The following is a 25,233-nucleotide window of genomic DNA, read 5'->3' on the forward strand; positions in this document are numbered from 1 at the left end:
TTAGCCCTCATGCCAGAGAGACACATTTCGGGATGGCAAATTTTGCTCTCCTACGATAGCAACTGTCTACTGGACTGATTCTTTCAGTCAGATGCCCAACCTGCTGCAAATCAGCCCCTTTACCATCTTCTGAATGGAATCCAATCACACCAAGTACATTACACTACTTGAGGTTATTCTGCAGAGTCACAAAGCAGAGTCACCTGAGAAGTGATCAGGGTCCCATCCTGTGCCCTTGTCTCTTGCAGCATTTGGCTTCTTGGATTCCTACATCCTGGCTCCAAGATTTCCTCTGATCCAGCATGTCACTGCCTTATCTCACTTCTTACTTTTGCAGAGCAACGTTTCTCTCCCACTTTACACTTCTGTCAAATAAAAAAACAAATTTGGACTTAAGTAAGCAGAGACTTCATCCAAAAAGACTATTGCAATAAAGAGAGGGAGACTTTGCAATAGGGAGAACAAAGTTCCTGATTACAAGATCTATAAGCATCTCAACAGTCAGGCAGAAAGGACTTTTGTTTTATGGGGAGGAGTAAACAAGGCTGGAAAGAACTGGGAGTTGGGCATAGGGTGAGCAGGTGGCATGATCTGACAATGCTTGCTTAACCTCAGAGGCACAAGTTCAAGGCTCTGGGAGCAGAGAAGCCTGACTAAAGTTTAGTCAAGTTAAGTTAGTGAGTATTTTCTTCAAATTGATCAATGGGGACAAGCATTCAACTAATTTTTTATGACAAAGAATGGGAATATGAAGGGTCTGTATCTGGCTTCGTCCTGAGCACAGGGCTCAGGTAAAGTTCAACATTATCGTTTCAAAACTAGCACATCATATTTCACCTTCGCTGCTGGCAACTTGGGACCAATTAATTACCATTTGCTGCGTTTGTTTCTTCATCTATCTATATTTTCCAGGAATAAGAGTTACTATATTACAAGTTACTGACAGCAAGAGAAATTTATCTCTGCACTCATAGAAAGTTAACCCAGCATATATGTTACACTAACTACTTCAGGATGCCTTTTCTAAGAACATTCTTTTATATAACCGCATTAACACTATCCCATCTAAAAATTAACATCAGTTTTACAATATATTCTAACACCCAGTCCACCTTCTTACTTTCCTAATTGTCCTTCAAATGATGTTTATTGATCCCCCCCTTTGAAACAATATCCAATCTAAGTTCACAGATAGTATTGGATTTAATTTTAGTTTCCTTGAACTTCGATACTCAAAGCATAATCCATGAATCAGTATTAGCAACATCACCTGTACATGAGCTTGAAATGAAGACTATCAGGCCCTGCTCAGACTTACTGAATCAAAAGCCATTTTTGAACCAGCTTCCAAGGTCATTCGAATGAATCTTAAGGACAGAGAAGCACTGCTCTTATCTAGTGTTTCCACTTTGCCCCTCATGATATTGAATTTTTGAAAATTATGGAAGTTGTCTTTTTTTACTACCATTTTTATAGTCACTTATTTGAATATAAATGTTACTTACATCCATTCTAAAATGTTTGGAAAATGGTGATATTATTTTCCACTTTGCACTTTTCTGTGCTTTGGTATCTTAGAAGAACTTTTTTTCCTTTTCTCTCTTTCTTGATTATGTAATGTATTAATACGTTCTCCCATAAAACTTTATATGATTTAAACATCTGCAAAGAAAAGTATACTTCCTCCTTTATATTTCCTGTCACTGATTTTCCTCTTTTTGGATGATGTAGCTATTGTCAACTGATTTATACTTACTACTTAGAATGAAAATTATGAAAATAAGACATTTATTATAGGATTTAGACCTTGCAAAAATGCTGGAGGTGGGGAGTGAAAGTCTTGAAGGAGAGTCAGAGATCAGCGTGCCAGGAGCAGTGGCGTGGGGAAGCCGAGCCCTGGAGCTTGTACGGAAAGCTGAGAAGCCAGGCAGGTATGTCCGACCAGCAACGTGAGCTCTGGTGCGGGAGCTCGTGTAGGGAGCTACGGGAAGCTATTTCCTCTGCATAACTTCCTCCCAGTGGATCCGCAGACAAGCACCTTCTGATCGGTTCATGGCTGCTATCAAACATCAGGGCCAGAGATTGGGAAGAACAAATGGGCAGGGAGGTTTGACGCAGCTCCGTATTTGACCCCCGTATTTGACCATGGTGACTTTCTGAGAGTAATGGCTGCCGCTTTGCCTCTGCCTTCCAAATCTTACACAAGTTCACTCGTGGCCAGTTCTAACCTGAGTCAGAAAAAAGGTACAGTCCAGCACAACATCCTACCCAATCTCTTTAAATAAGTATATATGTATACTCACATTCCTTGTAGAAATGGAATCACCTTGTGCATTTTGTTTGCCAGGTTCACTTGACACTTCGCAAAGTCTTTTAAGGTCAGTCAGTATATATTGCACACTAGACTAGGCCGACCTACTTTTTTTTTTTAACTTTTGCATCCCCTTATGGCAGTGTTTTTCAAACAACTGCTAGCATCCCTTAGCGATTCATGGAATAAACTAGTGTGTCAAAAGCACTATTAAAAAGAACAGGATAGAATAGAATAGAAAATATAAAAGTGCAACTCCCTCTATAAGGATAACTATTGTTTTGTGAAACATTTGTTTTAGTTAAATACATGTGAGTGTTATAGGCACTGCCTGAAATGTATAGCTTACTGTGAGTAACAGCGGTTAAGTGTTTTTTGGGTATTTTGTTTGTTTTTCTTTTTTTTTTCTTCCATCACCCCTTCATGTTTTTGGTTTGACTGTTTATTCTGATGGATAACCTGAGTTTGGGAAAGCATAGGTTAACATCTGGGGCCAACGGTTTTTGAAATAGAGGGAATAAGAGAGAAACAAATTTATTTTAAAAAAATCATAATATGTTTATGGATAGTATTGTATCAATTCCCAGTCCACAGTTGCTAATGAGACTTAGAAGGAGATTCATCTTCAATAACTTGAATGAAAAAAGATTGATATAGCCAGAAAATCAAATGATTTAGCTTCACAAGTGCAAAAAAAAAAAAAAAAAATCTCTTTAGAGAATGTTGAATTCAACAAGGGATTAATAGATCCAGTTTCTGAACTTCCACAACTGATAGTAAAACATGTGCTGATTTGTTTGGCAATGGAGACCTCTAGAGAGCTTATGTTCGAACTGCAGCAAAACTTTTTTTTTTTTTTTTAAATTTTAAGAGCTGATTTTGGTTGACATATAGATTTTTGGAACATTAAGGAACTTAGAGATCATTTAATTCTGTATACTTGGATATGCCTAATACTTATTATTCACCTTTTATATGCCAAGAACTTTTATAAATAATATCTAATTTGGATTTCACAATTCTGTGAAGTATTATCACTTTCATTTTTTAAATTTTATTTTAAAATTTATTTTTATATTGTTTATTTTTCAGCTTTATTGAAGTATTACTGACAAATAAAAATGATGTATATTTAAGTTGTACATTTTGATTTTTTTTAGTGTATAACGCGACGATTTAATATACATATACCTTGTGAAATGATTTCCGCCATCAAGTTAAATAAAACATCAGTCACCTCACATGGTTACTTTTTGTGAGATGAGAACATGTAAGGGCTACTAGAAAATTTTAAGTATACAATACAACGTTATTACCTACAGTCACCACACCGTAGATCCCCAGAACTTACTCAGCGCCAGCAAAAGTTTGTGCCCTTCAACCAGCACCTCCCCATTTCTCCCAACCTCCTGGCAACCACTGTTCTACTCTCTGGTTCTGTATGAGTTCAACTTGTTTGGATTCCATATATGAGGGACATTATACAGTATATGTGTTCCTGTGTCTGGCTTATTTCACTTAGCATAATGTCCTTCAAGTTCATCTGTGTTGTCACAAATGGCTATTATCAAAAAGACAAGATAAGTGTTGGTGAAGAGGTGGAGAAAGGGAATGGTGGGAATGAAATTGGTACATCATTATAGCAAATAGTATGGAAGTTCCTTAAAATGTTTAAAATAGTGCTAACAAATGATCCAGCGATCCCATTTCTGGGTACATACTCGAGGAAAATGAAATCAGTACCTTGATGAGATATCTGCATCCCATTGCAGCATTATTCACAATAGCCAAGATATGAAAACAACCTAAGTGCCCACTGAGAGGTGAATGGATAAAGAAAATCTGGCACATATACGTGTATATTATTCACTTTCATTTTGTAAATGAAATGAAGATTCAGAAAGTAAAGTGACATGGCTAAAAGCAGGAAGCGAGAGAGAGGCAGAGCCAAATCTAAAATTCAGGACTCTGGACTCCCAGGCCAGCAGGTTTCTGATATACTACAATATCAAAATAGTACACCTTTTAAGTGAAGAAGACTTAGAGATCATTTAATCTACCTTTTTTCATTCCTCAATGGTATAAAAAAAAAAAAAAAAAAAAAAGGCTCAGAAAAGAGAGCTCACTGCCTGGCGTCACATGCTGGTAAAGAACAGAGCTCAGGTTATCATTCCTGTTTCCTGGTTTTCGATTCCCAGCGATCTCAATTACACTGCATGAGACTAGATGCAGCCAACTTACCAACACTATGGAAGGACTTTTATTTCTAAGAATATGGCAGAATGGAAAGAAAGAAAAGAAAGAAAGAAAAAAAGAAAGAAAGAAAGAAAGAAAGAAAGAAAGAGGAAAGAAGGAAAAGAAAAGGAAAAAATCAACTTTTTAGAAAAAGACTGTAAAAATTCTAGATAAAATATTTAAAAACAAATATCTAGTTTTAGAAGTTTATTTCTCTTGGAATTCAGAAGTAGAATTTTTTAAATAAAGACAGCAAAGTACCAGACAATTTCAGAAGACGAAAAGGAGTGAACAGGTAATCAATGAGATGAGGAATTGAGAAGCTATCAACTGCTAAAGGGCATTCAGAGTTATGGTGACCTTGAGTTTTCTATCTGGTGGTGTCACAGGACATTAGAGCAGGAAGCAAACCTTCAGGCCTCTACAAGATGGAAATTCAGACAGGATCCCACTGCATAGAGCTGGGACTCCAAAGGGATAAACTGTCAGTTGGAAGGGTGAATTTAAAAATTAAAGTTATTCTACAAATGAAAACAGTGAAAAATCTCGCCTTTCTCAAACTTGGTGCCACGTTGAGGGAAGGGAGTGTAAGGAAGCAAAATTTGTCATCCCCAAATTTGTCTCTCTGGCATAGAGTTATTTTATTTTTAAGAAACAAAAGACTCAGGAAGAACCTTTGACCTTCCTCCTAACTGCTGGAAAGAATTTAGATATCACCAGAGAGATCTACAAAGAATATGAGCTATGTGTGGTGGGGGAGACTCAGCAGGGCCTAGAGATCAGAACCACCTGTGTCCCATTGTCTCTGCATGGCCCAGCAAACATTTTTTTACCAAACATTTGCTTTACCACCTTCATGTGAATTGCTCTCCTTTTCTTTGAAGTCCCAAACCACTACTCTCTTCTCCTTAGATCAAGGTGGCATATAAGCCTCAACTGCCCACCTATGGGGGTCTCAGTTTAATTCCATTGTGGTTGGAGAGCGTGACCTGTGTACTTTTATTCCTGTTTATTTTCTCTCTGTTGTGCAGTTTGGGTAATTTCAACTGTTCTATCATCAATTCACTGATTCTTTCCACTGTTCCCTCCATTTTGGTGTTGACCTCATCACCCACTGAACTTTTTATTTCAGTTATTGTATTTTTCATTTCTATTATATCTTCTATTTCTTTGCTGAGACTTTTCCTTCCTAACGTTTTTTTTAAAATTTACTTTAAGCAGGCTTGTGATTGCTTGTTGAAGCATTTTATCATGGCTTTTTAAAAACTTTTTCCAGACAATTCGAACATTGCTGTCATACTGGTGTTAATATCTATTGATTGTCTTCCCTTCATTAAGTTTGAGATCTTGATTCTTCGATGAAAAGGGATTTTCTATTTAAACCTGAACATTTTCATAATATGTTAGGAGATCCTGGATCTTGTTTAAACTTTCCGTGTTAACTGGCTTTTTCTGGCATTACTTTATCAGAGGAAGGAGGTGAAGAAGGGTGCAGGTAGAAGCACAGCTTAATCACTCAACCCACAGCGGGTGTCGATAGTTACTGCTGGGCGGCCACAGGTGTTCCAGCTGCCCCTGTGGTCTTCGCCCATGTCGAGGTGGAGTTGTCCTTGTTTCTACTGGGCAATGTAGCCATTAGGCCTCCTCTGACATCACAACGATTAGAAAGGAAAGAGTGCCTTCTTATTGCCGAGTGGGAGCGGAAGTCCAGACTCACCTCCGGATGTACACTGACACCATGTGGGAGGGGCAGTTCATTACAGGCTAGGAAGAATTAAAGTTTCAGCGTTATTCTTGGCCTTCTTTGACAGTGCAGTAAAGAAAAAGATATCAAAGGCACACAAACAATAAAGGAAGAAATAAAATTGTCTCCATTTGCATATGACATGATTGTTTACATCACATGTCAGCAACCTTTTTCTGTAAGGGGATAGATAGTAAATATTTTCAGTTTTGTAGGAAATATCTCTGTTACAGCTATTCAGCTTTGCTATTACAGCATGAAAGCACCCATAGGTAAAACATAAACGAATTAGCATGTTTTTCTAAAAATGTATTTACAAAAACGGACAACGGGCTGGATTTGTCACATAGGCTGTAGTTTGGAGAGCCTCAGTCTACATAAAAAGTCCCTACTCACTCCCCAAAATACCCTAGGACTAATAAATGAATTTAGCAGGATCAAAAAATACAAGGTCAACACTCAAAACTCAATCATATTTCTATACTCTAGAACTGAACAATTGAAAGCCAAAATTAAAAAAGACAAAACCAATTAAAATCTTTCAAAAATGAAATTCTAGGCATAAGATAACAAAAGATTTATAGGACTGTATGGTGCAAAGTACAAAATGCTGATGAAATTTTAAAAAAAAATGGAAATAAACAACGCTTATAAATTGGAAGCCTCAACAGTAATATATCAATACTTCTTAAATTTGTTTATAGATTTGGTACAATTCATATTAAAATCCTCACAACATTTTTTGTGCTATAATCCATCTTAATATGAAATTTATAAAGAACAGAAAATAAACTAAAGTAGACTAAAAGATGTTTTTAAAAAAAATGAAGTTGAAGAAAATTCAACTAAGGAAGGATAGTATTTTCAACACATGATGTTAAAACAGTTGAGCATTCATAGCTAGAAAAATAAACTTTGACAAACACCTCATACCTTACACAAAGATTAACTCAAAATGGAACATGCCTATATGTAAAATATAAATCTATAATACTTTTAGAGTAAAACTTGGAAAAGAATCTTCGTTACCTAGGGCTGAGCAAAGTTTGCTGATGTGATACCAAAAGCACAATCCATTTAAAGAAATGACAGATTGGACTTCATGAAAATTAAAAACTTTTGTTCTGCGAGAAATCCTTTTAAGAGGTACAGACCAGGAAAACATATTTGCAAATCACATATTTGACAAAGGACTTGTATTCCAAAGATATAAAGAACTCTCTAAGTTTAACAATAAAATCACGAATAACCCAGTTAGAAAAAGGGCAAAAGACTAAAACAGACACTTAACCTAAAAGAATAAAGATATTAAATAAGGATATAAAAAAGTGTTCAACATCACTAACCGTGCTTAGTGAAGAAAGCCAGTATCGAGGAGTTGCATACCACATGAATCCATTTATAAAATTTTGAAATTATAAAATTATGAAGATAGAGAACAGATCAGTGGTTGTCAGGGGAGGTAGGAGGGTGAAGGTGTATGATTATAAAGTGTAGCATGAGAGATGGCCTTTGTGATAGTGGAACAGTTCCATATCTTGATTGTGATGGTAGCTACATGAATTTATACAAGTGATAAAATTTCACAGAATTATACAGAAAAAAAAAATCAGTGCATATAAAGACTGATAAAATTCAAATAAGATCCGAATGCAGTCTTATGCCAATAGCGATTTTCTGGTTTTCATATTTTACTAGTATATGTAGAATGTTAGCATTGGGGGAAGTTGGTTGGGTGAAGGAAATATAGGATATATTTGTACTACTTTTGTACTATTTTTGCAACTTTAGAAAGTTATCAAAAAGGAACTACTGAGTTGCTACTGCCTCCTCAATAACAATTTTATGGCAATGAACTTGAAAACCTAGATGAAATGAGCACACTTCTAGAAAGATATTACCAAAAGTGACTAAAAAAAAAGAAAATCCATCTTCTTAGCTCATCTATACACATTAAAGAAATGAATCAAAGTGAAAATAACGTTTTTACAATAAAAACAACAAATACATTTTATAAAACTTTAAGAATAAACTTTACTCATGGGAATACAGATACAACACTTCACAACCTAATGTACTGGTGCCGATTCTGCCTTTCCAGTAGAAACATGTATTGCTGAATTGATTTTGTTTTCTCCAGTATCTTGTAATTGTTAAATTTTGTCTGTCCCAGTGATTCAGTCAGAGTTTGCATACATCATAAATTTATTCAGAGTAAGGATATTTCATAAATTCTGAGGACTCCTATTCATGTGGTTCTTCCTAACATTTTGAATCTTACTTTTCTTTTACTTTTATGCACACTTGGACAGTTTCCTGAAACTACTGAAATGTGTAATCCTGTATCTAGTAATCCTAACATTTAAAAAATTTAATTACATTTTAATAGATAATATACAGAAAATCTAATCTGGGAGGATAAAAGAACGCCAAGTTTCTGGTTTGGAGCTCTAGGTTTTTTCTTTGTCTTGGGCCTGAGTTTTTTCCTGTTCTTTTGTATTTTGACACCTTTCCTCTCTTTGTTGGAACAGACTGGTTCTTCGGTTTAGGGCTGCATGACAGCCATTCATCCCTGTGTGTTCTATTATTCTGTCTCATGGAGATCAACTGTCTATAAGATTGGCATACTCTATTCATTTTCATGTCCAAAATTAACTGTAGGTCTTCCTTTTCTTTTCTATTCTAATAGACTTCTTAATGTGACTTTTTCTTCTATTTCTCTGAAGTCCATTCTGGCATGCAAGTTTATCTTCTCCATATCTTTCAGTAGTCTAACTATGTCCTAACGGTGTTTATCTCAACTGGGAAATCACTATATCCCACTTTTACTTTTCATTGCTGTATAATTGTAATCCTTTCCTGGGGAGATCCTGGCTTATAAATGTTCTGATCTTCATTTCATCTACACTTGTCTGAACTACAGTTTGTCTTGTATGTGTGTATTATGCCCATGCTATTTCTCCAGCTCCATCAGTACTGTTTTGCTTTTCTATAATTTGTCCATGGTTTAGCTCTTAAACTGTTGTTTGGGGTGGGCTATCTAATTTTCCATCTTGGAGATATTCATTTCAGTGATGACTGTCTCTGGCCTGTGACCTTTATGGTGTCTGAATGTCAACCTTCCCTTTGTTTTTAACTTTAGTAGTATCAGGGAACATGGTCTCTATATGGTCATATAAAACTATGTGGTTTCTAAATTCTCTAACTTGATGTCTGAATTCTTTAGCAATATTTTGTAGTTACCAATATTATATATTACCACTATATTTGTCATATTGTGTGTTCATTATTCTGTGGCTGAGCCTAACTTATGTCGACCACAACACAGATGTTTTAGTAATCATGACTAGTCACTTTTTCTAATTCCCGTCATCTGGGTTGTTGAAATCCCCCATCAGAGTGTCATTTGACCGGCCCAGACCCCTGAGTCATTATCTTCCTCACGATATTTATGACATGCAGCACCATCTGCCTGGAAACACAGGGTTCTTTCTTCTCTTGTTTTTTTTCCTAATTCTGTCTAGATTCTGCACTACTTCAAATCATAATCATCACATCCTTTTTCCGTCTAGTTTTCTCTTCTCTAGTCGATCTAAACATTATGGGAGCAGGGAATCAATCCACATTTTATTTTGGGTTTAAACCTAACTTTATATGTATTTTCTAATGTGTATTGGATTACTTTTAAAAGTCAGGCCTGACTAGTTTGCTGCCCTAGAAAATATTCCTTTTACTGAGTTGCAAAACCTTTTAAATTTATTCATGGTTTGAAATAACTAATGAATTTTTTTCAGCTCTTGACCTCAAATTCTATTTTGTTTTAGTCTTACACACATACAGGAGCATGTCACTCTAAAAACGTGATGCTGCGCATATATATATATGTATATATATGTGGCTGACAGAGGCTCAGAAGAACCTTTATGTTCAAAAGGTAAAGAAAGGTCATGCTCAAGTTTAATAACAGTCTCGGAGAAGAAAATGTCATGTCATTATGTGGATAAATACATGTTAGTGTCAGGTTTTAAAAAAGTATAAACATAATTCTTGATATTTTCCTTGAAAAAATGAAACAGACACCAAGAGTTTTTAAAAAATGGCCCCAAGTCACGAGCGCAGTGAGGAGTGGGGAAAGGAGTCTGTGCTGGTTTGATATTAAGAGCTTCGAGAAAGCTAAATCATCCTTGACGTGAGAAACTTGTTTGTGGAAAGTTGAGAAACGCTGGATGTGCATCAAGGTGGGGGCTGGGTTGAAACAGGGTGAGCCTTATAGGGTCATCAGCCTTCTGAGTTTAGTGACACTGTAGGATACTCAAAGTGCAAAAATATGCTGCTTACTCACTACTGAAAACTACCTGTATGCTAAGCTCCAAATTCAGCACACTGCATGCACTCTAATGCTACAGCAACTCTGCAAAAGGGGCAGGTTTGTGCTTGTGAAGAAACTAATATGTGCAGAAACTAACGCTCAGAAGTGACATAGAGAAAATGTGAAGCCAAGTGTATCAGGCTTTTCAACCTACATTTATTTATCTCACCATTCTGCATTCCTGCCCAGCACGACCTGTGTAAATATATCTTTGGTTACAATTTCATCAGTCATTATTAAAACTTTTCTGCTTAGCTATTCCACGGGGGATTCAACATTCACTCCCTCCAAGGTATGCCTCGAAGAAAAAACTGAAACCAATACGTAAAAATTCTCAGTTTGTCCTGCAGGTGCCACTATAACCACAGAATATCTCCTTCTTGTTCAGCTCTGATCATTCAATGCTGTGATAGACCAGAAATTCTAGAAAATAGAAGAAGCCGATTTATGTGTGTGATGGCTCATATTGCTAAACTTATACATGTGTTTAGAGTTTTATAGCTCCAATATACATACTTATTAACATTGTATTTTTCCTTTTTTTTTAAAAAAAAGCATTTCTCAGTTTTTGAATAGAGAATACTTATATGATTCAAAAATCAAGAAGTATAAAAAGGTATATAATAAATCATCTCCCTCCTACCATCACTCCCATTTACCTAGTTTTTATTCATGACCCCTCAAAAGAAGTAGCCATAGTTATTGGTCTCCTGCATCATTCCAGAGAGTTTTAATGCATATATATACTAATATGAATACATAATATTGCCTTCTGCCTTCTTTATTACACAAATGGCAGCATGTTAGTCTTCTATTGCTGCTGTAATAAGTTATCACAAACTTAGTGGCTTAAATATCAATGTTTTATTATTTCACAGTTCTGTAGATCAGAAGTCCAGGTGAGTTTAACTGAGTTGAAAGTTTAAGTCTTCATTCTTCTTTTCAGATGCAGCTGCTGTCAACTGATTTTTTATCTGCATTATTCAGGATTCAGGATGAAAATTATGGGAAGAAGACATTTGTTATAGGTCTTAGACCTTACAAAAATGCTGGAGGTGGGGAGTGAAAGTCCAGAAGGGGAGTCAGAGATCTGTGTGCCATGAGCAGTGACGCGGGAAAGTCCAGGCCAAGAGTTTATAGGGAAAGCTGAGAAACCAGGCATGTCCGACCAGCAACGTGGGCTCTGACACGGGAGCTCATGCAGGGAACTATGGGAAGTTATTTCTTCTGCATAACTTCCTTTCAGTGGATCCACAGCCCAAAGCATCTTCTGATTGGTTCAAGGCTACTATTGGAAATGTATTTGAAGAACTTTGGCAGGAGAATTTTCTCTTACCCAGGAAAGAGGATCAGCCTTTTGTTCTACTCAGGCCTTCAACTGGTTGGAAGAGGCTCACTCACATTATGGAGGGCCATCTGTTTTGCTCAGTCTACTGATTAAATGTTAATTTCATCCAAAAATACCTTCATAGAAACACCCAGAAAAATGTTTGACCAAATATCTGGGCACCCTGTGGTCCAGTCAAGTTGAAACATAAGATTAATCATCACAGATGAATAGGGAGAGGGGAACTGAGAAGGGATAGTGAATATACAGTAATTAGCTGCAGCAGAAATCTGTTACCAGCATTTGGTCTGCTGGGACAATGGGAAGGAATTGGTGTCATCGGGATCTGGTGATAGCTGTAGTCATTGAAGGGGTCATTTGACATTGGCTGTAGTGATAAAGAAAATCTCTTCCAGAATCACTCTTGTCAAGGCAGGAGTCAGTGGAATAAATATCTTGACCTCTCTCTTTCTGTCTTCCAAACGCCTCCATTAACCCCTCCATTAACCCAACCTAAAACGGAGGGCAGAGGAGCCTGTGTGATACTCCTGGAGCTTCCTGGAGTAAAGTCAGCTCCCGGAGCAAAAAAGCATGGCAGAAAAGGACTGAAAAAGGAAATGGGGCCGAGAGATAAACGGAGAATAACCAGGACATTGGTCTTTATCTGGTACAAAGTATAGGTGTACACTAAATTCATAGACATGACTTTCTGGGTCAAAGGGTAGATGCATTTGTAATTTTTATAGCGTTTCCAAGCTTCCCTGCTTCAAGATTGCAGCAATTTACATTCCCTCCAACCCTGTGTCTGAAAGCCTTTACCCCATGACTTGTCCAACCACATGCTATCGAACATGTGGGTTTTTGTCAATATGGTAGATGAAAAATGTTATCTCTGTGTAGTTTTATTATGCATTTCTTTTTTTATGAGGAGGAACAACATTTTTCACATAAATTAATAAGAATTCATTCAATTACAAGTGGTAGAAAACTCCATTTGGTTCAAGCAACAGAGTAAAGTCATAAAAAAAAAAGTCCCCAAAAGTTAGCAGGTATACCTAGAGACACCCTGATGAAGGACTCAAAGGTTGTCATCAAGCCTGGTTCTGCTCCCTGTCTTTCCTGTCTCGCCTTCTAGCTCCGTCTCTCTCCTTTCCCTTTTCTTGGCTCTATTCTCACGGGTCTTCCTTCTTGCAGTGGCCTGAGGCAGCTTCAGACTTTCATTCTCACAGCTCCAAGTTCAGCACAAAGAGTAAGACTTGATTCTTATTGACTTCAAATGTGTCATGTGCCGCCCTTGAATCATCACTGCAGATAGAGGGATGTGTTTCTCTATTTTCCCAAGTTCGAGTCACTGGACCACATACCCTTCTACCCATGCATATATTTTCAAAGATGTCCATATCAATAGAATGCAGCTGTATTACTCATAATAAAAACTGTTCATCTACATGCCAGATAAATAACCCCCAAATCATGAATAAACCAGTTATTACTCTAATCCTGAATCTTCTTGTTTGGGTCCTAATGTAGCTTCTCATAGTCCAGCAAACTATGATTTAATGAAAACTATAACTCACATTACACATTTACAGGGAGAGACAATGACATTGAAATAAAACCTCCCATTTGGAAAATAGGAGACCAGGAAGCAACCCACAGAAGTCGCTGACGTCAAACCCTTATCAAAGCCCCTGAGTTCTTCCGTCACACAATGTGGTCACCCTTGAGCATTCTCTTTTCTCTTCATCTTCCGTGGTCCATTTTTTGAAGACCTTTGGCTGGGATGCCCCTTACATGGGTTGCCTCTGTTTAGCATTTCATTTCCTGAAGGGGTAGGCTTGGGGACCTGGAATAGCCTCCGAGATTGAACAGTTGTAGGGTTTAAGGTTTCTTGGCTATGAATGCTCCTTCAAACATTAAGAGGCAACAACCCTGGAAGGTAAATACTATATTATCCTCATTCCTTAAGTGTAGATTCTACAGCTCAGAAATGTTAAGTGGCATTGCCTAAAGCCATACAGCTGGGGAGTGACAAAGCCAATGTTTGTATCCAGAGGACTCTACCTCTACCTCTCTCTTTCACACCGCTTCTCTGTGTACCTTATATGAAAAATGTTTTGTTTGCAATATCTTTATTATTATCAGCAAAATTTTCACCTCTAGCAACTCTAAAGGGAAATTCATGCTCACTGCCCGTCCTTTGTGCCCTACTAAATTTTTCCGTCAGAAAAAAAAAATGAAAAAAAGAAAAAATACAGAACAATTCTCATTTTGTCCTGCAGGTGTCACTCTCATCATAGAACATGTATTTTTACCTTTGCTGCACAGATCTCTCCCAGTTGCAATAGACCAGACATAGAAGATGCAAGAAGCCAGCTCATTCAACTTATGCAGTTCCGTGTCAGCATCCATAATCTGTTTCTATTGTTCTATATCTCCTGGCTACTAGTTAGGACATTTTCAATTTTTAATTCATTTAATTTTGAAAGGCAATGTATTTATATGGTTCAAAAACAAACAAAAAGTGCAAAAAAATACAGTAAAAACAATTTCCGTTTCACCAAATCCATGCCAAAAGTTACCAATGTTATTGGGTTTTTCATACTTCCATATACTTTCTTTATTCATATACAAGAAAATACATTTTAAAAACTACCTTCTTTTATTTCACATGATAGCATTCTATAACTTTTTTTTCTCCTTCTCCATGATTCCACATAGCACTATATCTTGGAAATCCTTATATATCAGTACTTAAAATTCTCTCTCACTCACTTACAGTATTTTTACTATATGTATGCACCTAATTTTATCAACACAGTTCTCTAATGATGAACATGTAAATTGATTTTTTGCTACGAAAAACAGTCTTAAAATAGTCCAGTTTGCATGTGTGAATATATCTGAAAGTATTTCAGATATCGTTCAGTTTGCATGTGTGAATACATCTGAAAGTGTTTGAGGATAAATGCATTTCTGGGCATTTCCAAATTGCCCTGTACAGGGCTTGTACCAGCTTATACTCCTGTCAGTCATGTTTGAAATTGTCAATTCCTCACAACTTGGCCAACATAGTGTGTTTTGAATTTTTGCCAATCTGAGAGTGGAAAAAAAATGTCTCTCAGTTTTATTGTTTATTTCTCCTATTATTTGTGAGTTTGAGCATCTTTTGGTTTAAAAGCCATTTGAATGAGTTAGAATCCTTTTGATTGCAAGTGATAGAAAGCTTTGGTTTATGGCATCGGCGAGAAGATATTTATGTTTCCTTGACTAAAAAGTCTGGAGGTAGATGTAGAATTTCCAATAAGTCTTAATTCAAAAGTTTCCATGTCCCCAAGGCCTGTGATTTCTCCCTCTCACTCTCTTTTTTCTCTCTATGTTGCTTGCGCCCTCGCCTTCTCTCTCTCTTGTTCTAGCTTCCTTCTGTCTTGGCTCTATCCTCAGACAGCCTCTGATCGTCCCAGTTCTCACTGACCTGCATTGGACAGAGGATACAGTGCTCTGATTGGCCAGGCCTGAGTCACACAATAGAGTCAAAATCCCCTAAACTAGATAGATTGAGTGAGAGATGGGCATCCTGGCTGTCCAGAGAAAGATCAGAGAGTCTTATATGATGAAGGATAGATAAGCCCTGGTTGGTGAACAGCACAAATTGCGCTGCAGTCCACCCCTTTGACAGGTCTACTTCCACACACACCCTTCTATTCAAACATATCCCTTAAAAAACACCCATAATTGTAATGAAGCCATAATTATATGTTGTATAACTACAATCACATAGGGAGACCACATAGCGACTCATCTAGTTATTGCTCCAAGTTCAAGATTTCTGGGTGATACACAGTCTTATTGGTTGGGTCCTGATGTGGCTCCTCATGACTCAACAACTTATGATTCTAGTATAACTATAACACACACCTGAAGAGACAGGGCAAGAGCAGGATAATTACAACCAAACTTCCCTTTGGTAAGGAGAAGAAAAGAAAACAGTGTGACGCAGGACAGGAAGAGTCAGGTGCCCCTCACCTGGAGGTAACGTGAGCTCCTTAGCCAACATGGCTGCTCTGCTTTGTTCTCTGGAAGGATCTCCTTTGTCCTGTCTTTCCATGGCCTGTATGAGCTGGAACCTATGGCGGAGGAGGCCCCTTCTGTGTGTTAGATCTCATAAGCAGCTAGTTCTCTTCTTGTTGGAATAGATTTGAGGTGTTTAGGTCTGACTAAGGGGTTGAATAATCACAGGCTGCTGTTTGCCATATTTGGAGTTTCTCTAGCAAGATAAGTCTCTTAAAACACTGTGAGGCACTAACCCGTAATATAGATAGTATATTTCTCATTTTACAGGAGTAGACACTACGATTCAGAAATATTAAGTTCCTTTACTTAAAGCCACACAGCTGGGCAGTAACAATGAGTGAGTGGCAAAGCCAGTATTTGTAACCAGGGGTGTTTAACTCTAAGGTCTAAGCTTCCAATAGGGTTATATGAACGATTATGTTCACCATAACTAGCAACTCTAATGGGAAAAAAAATCACCATCCCCTATGCCTTGCCAAACTCCTCTGATGCTCCTCCCCACAAGTACAAAGAAACAAAGTGAAATATTATGTTTGTCCTGTAGATGCCACTGTAACCACAGGCTGTTTCTTTCCAGCTTTGCAGCCTGATCTAAGGCTGAAACGGATCAGAATTTCTAGAAGACAGAGTCCGGTCTGGCTGCCATTCAATCTAAGGACCCCCACTCATGGATTTAGAGTTCCATAGCTCCAACATATAAGTTACGATCCTTTTCTCCTGAAACTGTATTTATTTCATTTTTGAATAGGTTATACAGTTATAAGTTTCAAAAATTAAAATGTACAAAAGAGTCGTATTTGAAAAAAATCTCCCAACATCCCTGTCCCTTACTGACCAATTTCCTCTATGTAGTCTCTCTATGATGGTAATTCATTTTTTTGTCTCTTCTTCCAGAGGCTTGAAGATATTTGCAAGTAAATATATGAACATAGATTCCTTCCCTCATTCCCTTTTAATGCCAGTAATAGCTAGCTATTCACACCCCTTTGTTCTATGTCGTTGTTTTTCTTTCTTTACAGAGCGTTCCATTATCAGTTCTTAAAGAAACGTACTCCTTGGGGGAGATTTAGAGTTCTCCACGGTGTGAATGAAACCAATTCTCCAGTGATGAACATTTAGGTCGATTCCTCTTGTTTGAGCTTTTAAAGAGTGCTGCACTAAATAACCTTGTCCATGCCTCATTTTTCATGTGTGGATGTATATATCTATGGGACAAATTACACAAAAGCATAAATGTCTGGTCAAAGGATACACATATTTGTGATTTAACAAATATATCTCATTTGCCTTCTTTAGGGATTGTTAAGCTCTCACTAGTAAAATCAAATATTTCTCCACAGAAATATTTCATTGGCCAACATAGTGTCTGATCAATTTTAGCTTAATTTTTGTTAATCTAATGGGTGGAAAATACTTTGTCATTTTAATTCATATTTTCATTACGAGTGAGATTGAGTAACGGCCTGGGAAATTGTTAGGGGTATTTCAATTAGAAGCAGAAGGAAAAAGAAACCTCAATCTGGCTTTAGAAAAGGGATTTATTGTCTTTACAACTGAAAAGGCAGGGATAAATTTAGAGCTTCCCGTGTGCCTGGATATAGGTTTCAAATAATGCCTTCAAGCCCCACTTGTTTAATTTCTCTCATCCTCCGCTCACTCTCCCTCTCTCCAGGCTCCCTTCACCTGCAGCCAGGGAAGCTCCTCGAGGCACGCTCACAGGCCCCTTCTGTGGGCTGCATTTATTTAGAATCTCACTTCCTGTGGACTGGCAGGTTCAGAGGCCGGGGGGTTGTGTTAGGCATTGAGCAATCACGGGCTATTTTGGAGGGCAGCATGGATATTCCTTAGGCAATACAATTCACTTAAAATATTAGTAGGCAATATGACGAGGTAAGTATTATTATCCAGATTTTACAAGTGAAGAAAACTATGGCTTTTAAGATATAAGAGCCTTTGCCTAAAGCTACACAGACAGTAAATGAAAGGGACAGTATTTGTATCCAGGTATATCTGACAATCAATGTACAGTGATTAGCGAAATACTTTTGTTCAGGAACTCCAATGGAAAACCAAGCACCACTCCTATCCATGCTTTAAACCGGTCAACTCGCAGAAAAATAAAAATAAAACAAATAGAAGATTCTCTGTATGTCCTGTAGGTGTCGCCATTGCAATGCAATAGCTCTTTCCAAGCTGCGCCGCACAGATCTCTTTAGAGCTGAATTTCTAGAACGTGATAGAAAGCCTGCTCCTTCAATTTATGCGGCTGACATTTCAACGCCGGCACCCCACATATAATTTAGAGTTATGGAACTCCGCTATGTTATCATTGTATTTTTCTTTTAAAAAATACACTGAAAATATCTGTGAAGGTTTATGTTGTTCCAAAACGTTTTAAATACAATAAAATCAAAGGTATACGGTGAAAAATTCCTCTTCCCAATCTTGTCCTCTGAATCCCATGTTCCAGTGTCCCTACCCCATGCATAACTACTTCTTTTTTCTTTTCTATCTTTCCTGAGATATTCATACACATACAAGTAAATATGAAAAGATATTTTCTTTCTCTCCTATTTTTATACGAATATTTCACATAAGTATCTGCACTTAATTTTTTTTCTAACATTATCTTGAAAAATGTGTCTATATTAGCACAAACAGAATTCCTCATTCTTTCCATAGCTTCACATATTCCTCTGTATGATGTACTATATTTTTCATTTATCCAGACCTTTAGTGTGGACTTTTACATTACTGTTTTACTATTACAAACAATGCCGTAATGAACAAATGTTCTTTCATTTCATATGCACAAGTATGGCTGTAGAATAAATCCTAGAAGTGAAATTGTTAAGCTTAAAGGTAAATTCACTTGTAATTTTGATACTATTTCCAAATTACCTACCACATGGATTGTATCATCTGAATACTCCCACCAACAAAACATAATTTCTATTTCTCTGTAAGTTGGTCAATACAGTGAGTTATCAAGACTTCAGACATTTGCAGATCTGATCGTTGAAAACTGGCATATCAGTGTGAGGTATATAAGGTTAAGCATCTTTTCACTTATTAAAGACCCAGTTTATTTAGTTGAGATTTTTTCACTTGCAAGGGTTAGAAAACCCAACTAATAGTGACTGAAGCAAAAAGAAAATGTTCCTGGATTTCAAGATCTCTCTCTCCTTACCGGTCCCCCACCCCAGCTTTCCTCCATCTTAGATAGGCTTCTTTCATTTGGTGACCTCTGGCAGTTTCAGACTTTATAACTTTACAGTTCCAAGTTCAACAGAAAATCTTGAACTTTTTCTAAGTAAATATTCAAATAAAATACTGTAGCAATTTATAGTAAATCATAATATCGATCACCCTCAATCAATACACAAACTCTTCAGAGAGAAAGGATAATATACCTATATTAAAATCTTCATTGTAAACACAGAAAATGGGAAACCTAACAGTGATAACTAGAACATCACCCATGTAAGGTCTTAGAGTTTCTTGGTCATATAATCTGGCCATTCTCATTCTTTCCTCTAGAAAGGTTTTTTGTTTTTGTTTTTGTTTTTGTTTTTGTTTTTGTTTTTGTTTTTGAGGTGCTCTTTGTTGGGCTGTGGTCTTTAGCAACTCACTTCTTGTTGGAGTGAGTTTGGGGGACCTGGGATTGCCTTAGAGTTGAACATCACTGACCTGTAGTAGCTCTGGGTTTTATTAAGCATACATTTACAAGGACGGTAATATGATCTACATTTTACAAGTGAGGAAACTAGGTCTTGAAGAGGTTAGGGGCCTTTGCTTAAAGTCATAAAGGTATGAATGACAGGGAGAGTATAAAAATCCAGGTACATAGATTTCCTTCTTCAACACACTGCTGTCCCAACCTGCTCTCTATAAAATGGCTTTGTTTGTAGTGCTTATGTAATTATCAAAACTTTTCTTTCTAGCAACAGCAAAGGGAAACCCACGGTCACAGTGACTAACCATGTATTCTAAACTCTTTTGCCTTTATTTTGTTTGTTTGTTTGTTTATTTTTTAGGTGAGGCAACCCTTGGTTGACCTCACAGATTACAAGGAACTGTTAAGTTTACAATCCCTTATTTTTTATTTTTAAACCTACAGCACCTCATCTTCCTAGGTGGTTTCCCATCTTAGTACTAACCAGGCCTGACCCTGCTTAGCTTCCAAGATCAGATGGGATTGGGCTTCTTCAGGGTGGTATGGCCGTAGACTAAATTTTTCTGCCTTTAAAGGGGAACAAAGTAACAAAAAAAAAAAATCTCAATTTGTCCTGTAGGGGCCACTTTAATCATATTTTGAGCATTGCGGCCCTTATCTTTCAGAACTGCAACAGACCAGAAATTCTAGAAGGTGGAAGTCTGATAAGTCAACTTAGGCTGTCGACGACTCAGTGCCTACATACGTGCTTAGTTCTAATGATTTAGTTAGGACTCTATTATTTTCTTTAAAATTAATTTATGGAATTTTTGAATAAGTAATACACTTATGTGGCTCAAAAATAAAAAGAATAAAGGAATATTCAGAAAAAAAAACTCCCTTCCAACCTTGTCCCCCATCTGCTAAGTTCCCCTGCCTGCTTCCCAATTATGTAATGACTCATAAGTTTCTTGCATAAGTTCCTTCCAGAAGCTTACATATATATGAATATATGTTCTTCCTTTTTTATACAAGAGATAGCATAAAATTAATTGGTTCACAAAACAACATATCTTAGAATAGTGCACATCAAAATAAAAATTCTTAAATCTTTTTTAACATCTTTATAATATTCCATCCTATAGAAGTACTATACTTTATTTAACCTCTTGATGGGCTTATTCATATCTCTCAAAAGGCTGAGTAATACCTCTTATTGTTACAAACAATACTGCAATGAATAACCTCATACATATGTTGTTTTTCACATGTGTAAGTACATTTGTAGAATAAATTTCTAGAAGTGGATCTGCTGAGGTTAAAATTTACACATTTTTAAATTTTAACAAACAATCCCATATCGCCCTTCATAAACATTGCTACCAACTTATATTTTTTCAGCAGTGTAGGAGGATGCCTACTTCCTCATAGCTTGTTAAATGTTTTGATTTTTTATCTGATAGATGAAAAATGTTATGACTTTCCACTTAACTTGTTTCTCTTGTTTTGAGTAAGACTCAACAACTTTTCATAAATTTAAGAGACTAAACTCTTAAACTTAAGCTAAAAGAAAATCCGGTGATTTATTTTTTTTATGTCCATGTAGATATTTCATTTCACCTTTTAGATTTCTAAGGACTTGCCTTGAGGTAGAGGAAATCTCTGGGAAGTATCTAGGTTCACTCTATCCCTCAGGCCCTGTGACATTTTCTTGATCCTGGGCTATTGTTCTCCTCCCAGGTGTTGACTGGTCACTGCCAAATGTGTGACTCTTAGACAAAAGGCTTGTATGGAGGTGTGAGAGGGAGCTAGTGCATGACTCATTCCACTTAGGAGTGGACTTTTCTATCCATTTCTTTGCTTCTCCTCAACCTGCAGAGTAAAGTCCTCACAAGGTTAACATACTCAGCCCCAGGATCCAGTTTAAGATGGTTGATGTAATCACCTGGCCACCCCAAGAGGGTTTTCTCCTTATCCTGAAGCCAGCAGAAGCAGAGTCTCCACTGAAATTCTGCTACTTCCTCGGCTCCTTTCCCCAGAATAGTCTTTGTTTCTTCCACTTTGATCAACCATTTCTCTGCTCATTTCTTCTCTCCACCCCCACAGTCTTGCATTTTTCTAAATCATCACAACATACATTTATCATCAGGTATATGCTCTTGTATTTATTAAACAGAACCATCTCTACTTGTTTGCTTTATTTACCTGGCTTCTATGGATGTCTGTCCTGGTAAACTATAGTTAATATTTCATGTAACTTGAGTAAGCAAAACACAAGAAAAGCCACACTTTCAAATTCCAAGTCCAAATGGAAATAGGAAATAACATTCTGAGTGTAAGGCTATACCCACATTGATGCCAGGCTAACTATTTAAAAAGAAAACAGGTGTCTCTCCAAGAAATTCAATTGTTTATTTCTTTTTAAGTAAATTGGTTTAATTGACCAACTGTTTTGCTGTTAGATAAACACAATTTCAGACTGCTGTTTTATAAGCCAGTTAGAAGCCCCAGACTAATTAGAAAAGTCAGGAAATCCGTGATAACTTAGAAAACATTTCAAAGTATTAGAGGAGTTTGCTTTAAATGCCATTTTATTATAGTCTCTTCACAAAGCATCTTTGTGTAGAAGTTGTATATTTTAGTGTGGGAAGAAAATGAGCATTGGAGCCAACAAATTTAGATCGAACGGAGCTTTGGTCACATTTTTTGCTGCGACATTTAATCATGTAAAAATTAGTACATCTCTCTGAGCCTACATGTAAAATAATTAAGAATCTATTTTAATTCTGTAAATATTGAGTACATAGTAATGTAAGCTCCATGGCATAAGTAGGCAATAATATTTGCTGTAGAGTCAACTATACCGCAGACATTGTATAAAATCCTATGAGTACAAATGCTGATTAAAACAATTCTCTGCACTCACGGAAGTTTGGGAACTATTTGGTACAAAGCAGGACATTTCAGTAGAACCAGGGTTGGGCGCAGGGAAACATGAATTCGGAAAACTACCAACAATTCCTTATACCTAATTACACGGTAACATATGGGTGGAGAGGAAAAATAAGACACGAGTTTGGAGAGGTAAGGCAGGCCTATATCGTGAAGGGTCTGGTGGGCCAGGCAAAAGCATTTGGCCTCTCCCCCAAAGCAAAAGGGAAATCCTGAAGAATTCTAAGCAAAGAAGTGTCATGATTGGATGTGCATTTGAAAAGTTTCACTCCAGCTGCTGTGCAGAGAAAGGATAGAAAGGGAGCAAGACTCCATAGAGAAACCGGTACAGGCACGAAAACAATGGTAGCCTCAACCAGGAAATGGCAGTGAAGATGGAGAGGAGTGAATGAACGTGAGAGACATTAAAATGTAAAAACTAAGTGTAATGACTGATTAGATAGGGTCACCAAGGGAAAAAGGGGAATTAGGAAGGAAGCTAGAATTTCTAGCTCTTAAAACTATGTGGATAGTGCTGCTATTCATACAGATAGTAAACACAGGAAGAGGAACAAGAACTTTTTGGGGATGGTGAGAAGAAATAATTTAAAAAAATGATATATAATAATGAGATGTCAATGGCATATCCATTGGAACTTTACAATGGGCTGTTCTGTATATATGAGTCTGAAGCTCAGTAGAGATCTAGCACATACCAATTTGAAAGTCATCAGCATGTAATGCTAATTGAAACCAGGAGCTGATGGGATTGGTCAGGGGGAATGTGCAAGTCAGAGAATAAGAGTCTAGAGTCTGCAATGGCTTTAGGTATAGCTGCGGACCGCGGCTACACGAGTCACTGGAGAGCTTGTAAAGAATAGTGATGCCAGGACCTCACCCCAGACCAATTAAGTCAGAATCTCTGGGGCTGGAGCCCAGGTATCAGCACTTTTTCAAAGCTTCCCAGGTGGTTGCTATATGAAGCCATGGTTGAGAACTCTGACTTAATAGGTAGAGGCAGAGGAGAGTTTGGATAAAACCCAAGTGACATGGTGTCATGGAAATCCAAAGGAGAAAGTATTTAAAAGAAGAGGAGTAGTCAACACTATTTTATGCCTTGAGGAGTAGCAAATGTGTGTGTGTGTGTGTGTGTGTGTGTGTGTGTACATACACACATGTATGTGCATCGTTGATAACTTGAATATTATCAGGAGTAAAGGAGGACTGGCAGATTGCTGTAGGATATTAGTTAGTATTCTGATGCTAAAAGCCTCCAATAGCATTGGCTTAAATAAGACAGAATTATATTTCTCATTCTAGTCCAAGAAGTCTGGGGATAGTCAGTTCAGTCTGGAACAATAGTCTTTTGTTTTAATTCTCCAGAGACTTCTATCATGTTCCCAAATTCATCTCAGGATCCAAGTCAGCTGCCAGTGTTTGAGCCATTTCATCTACATTCTACCAGTAGGAAGGAGACAGAAAATGAAAAGGTCATACTCTCTCCTTTTAAGAACACTTCTCCAGAGATGAACATATCACTTGCATTAGCATCCCATCAAATTAGAACCTGGAGACATGAACATGCAGAACTGCAAGGGAAGCTGGGAAATACGTCTTTACTCTAGACAATCAAGTGCCTAGATAAATATTGGAGTGTTTTTACCATGGAAAATTGGGAGACTGGGTTTTGGGGGACAACTAATAGTATTTTTCTTTTTTTTTTTTTATTATTATTTATGCCTACAGCACCTGGTCCTCCTAGGTGGTCTCCCATCCAAGTACAAACCAGGCCCAACCCTGCTTAGCTTCTGACATCAGGCTTGTTCAGGGTGGCATGGCCATAGACTACAGACCACGGCTCCACTGGGGTGAGAACCCAGAACCTTCTGCGTGTAAAGTAGACGTGCTAACCACTACACAATGGAACCACATCCTAGTAGCATCTTTTAAAAGTGGGTTGAAAAACAAATGGGAGCAAAATAAAAAACAGAATATAAGAAAGTCTTTGAAGATTTGTGGCTTTATTAGAGGAAAAGAGCATCAGGTATTCTCCCTCAGGGAACAAGAGGTCATAGCACAGTTTTAAGAAATGGTTTATTGGTTTAAAATAGAAAAGATTAAAACATGTAAATGTTGTTGAGAGGGCCCAACGAAAAGAGCAGGTTTGCAGTTAGAGTAGACAGCAGGTCATTTGATAAAGCCAGACACCTGAATAGGCAGAAAGGGGTGAGTTTTGTTTGTTTGTTTATTTGTTTTGTTTTTAGCTGAGCTTCTCAAATTTTAATCATCTTGTTAAGAGGCAAATGCTGACACAGTAGGTCTGAGTGGGGCCCGAGGTTCTGCATTTCTATCAGATTCCTAGGTGATGCTGCTGCAGCTATCCTAGATCTCAGTTTAGGAGGATTAACTCTAGGCAGGAGAATGGGTAGGTAATGAGACTGGGTGTGGAGCCAGTTAGTTTGTAGAGAGGGCAGAAAGAAGTTGAGGAGTCCTATCTTAAGGGTTTCCTTTTCTCACTGAAATTTATCTACTAGGAATGAAGGTTGAGTTTCGGAATTGGTGAACACATGGAGGTTTGGGGAGAGTG

At 37.3% G+C, this 25,233-nt stretch overlaps 2 pseudogenes; both read right to left on the reverse strand.

Annotated features, from left to right (window-relative positions):
* Positions 1-20,171: 20,171 nt before the first annotated feature.
* LOC120615302 (uncharacterized) lies at positions 20,172-20,290 on the reverse strand (annotated as a pseudogene).
* A 4,093-nt stretch (positions 20,291-24,383) lies between these two features.
* On the reverse strand, positions 24,384-24,492 carry LOC120615238 (uncharacterized; annotated as a pseudogene).
* Positions 24,493-25,233: the final 741 nt, after the last annotated feature.

Source organism: Pteropus medius, unplaced genomic scaffold, assembly GCF_902729225.1.
Source record: "Pteropus medius unplaced genomic scaffold, Ma_sr-lr_union100, whole genome shotgun sequence".
In the NCBI taxonomy this organism is placed as follows: domain Eukaryota; kingdom Metazoa; phylum Chordata; class Mammalia; order Chiroptera; family Pteropodidae; genus Pteropus; species Pteropus medius.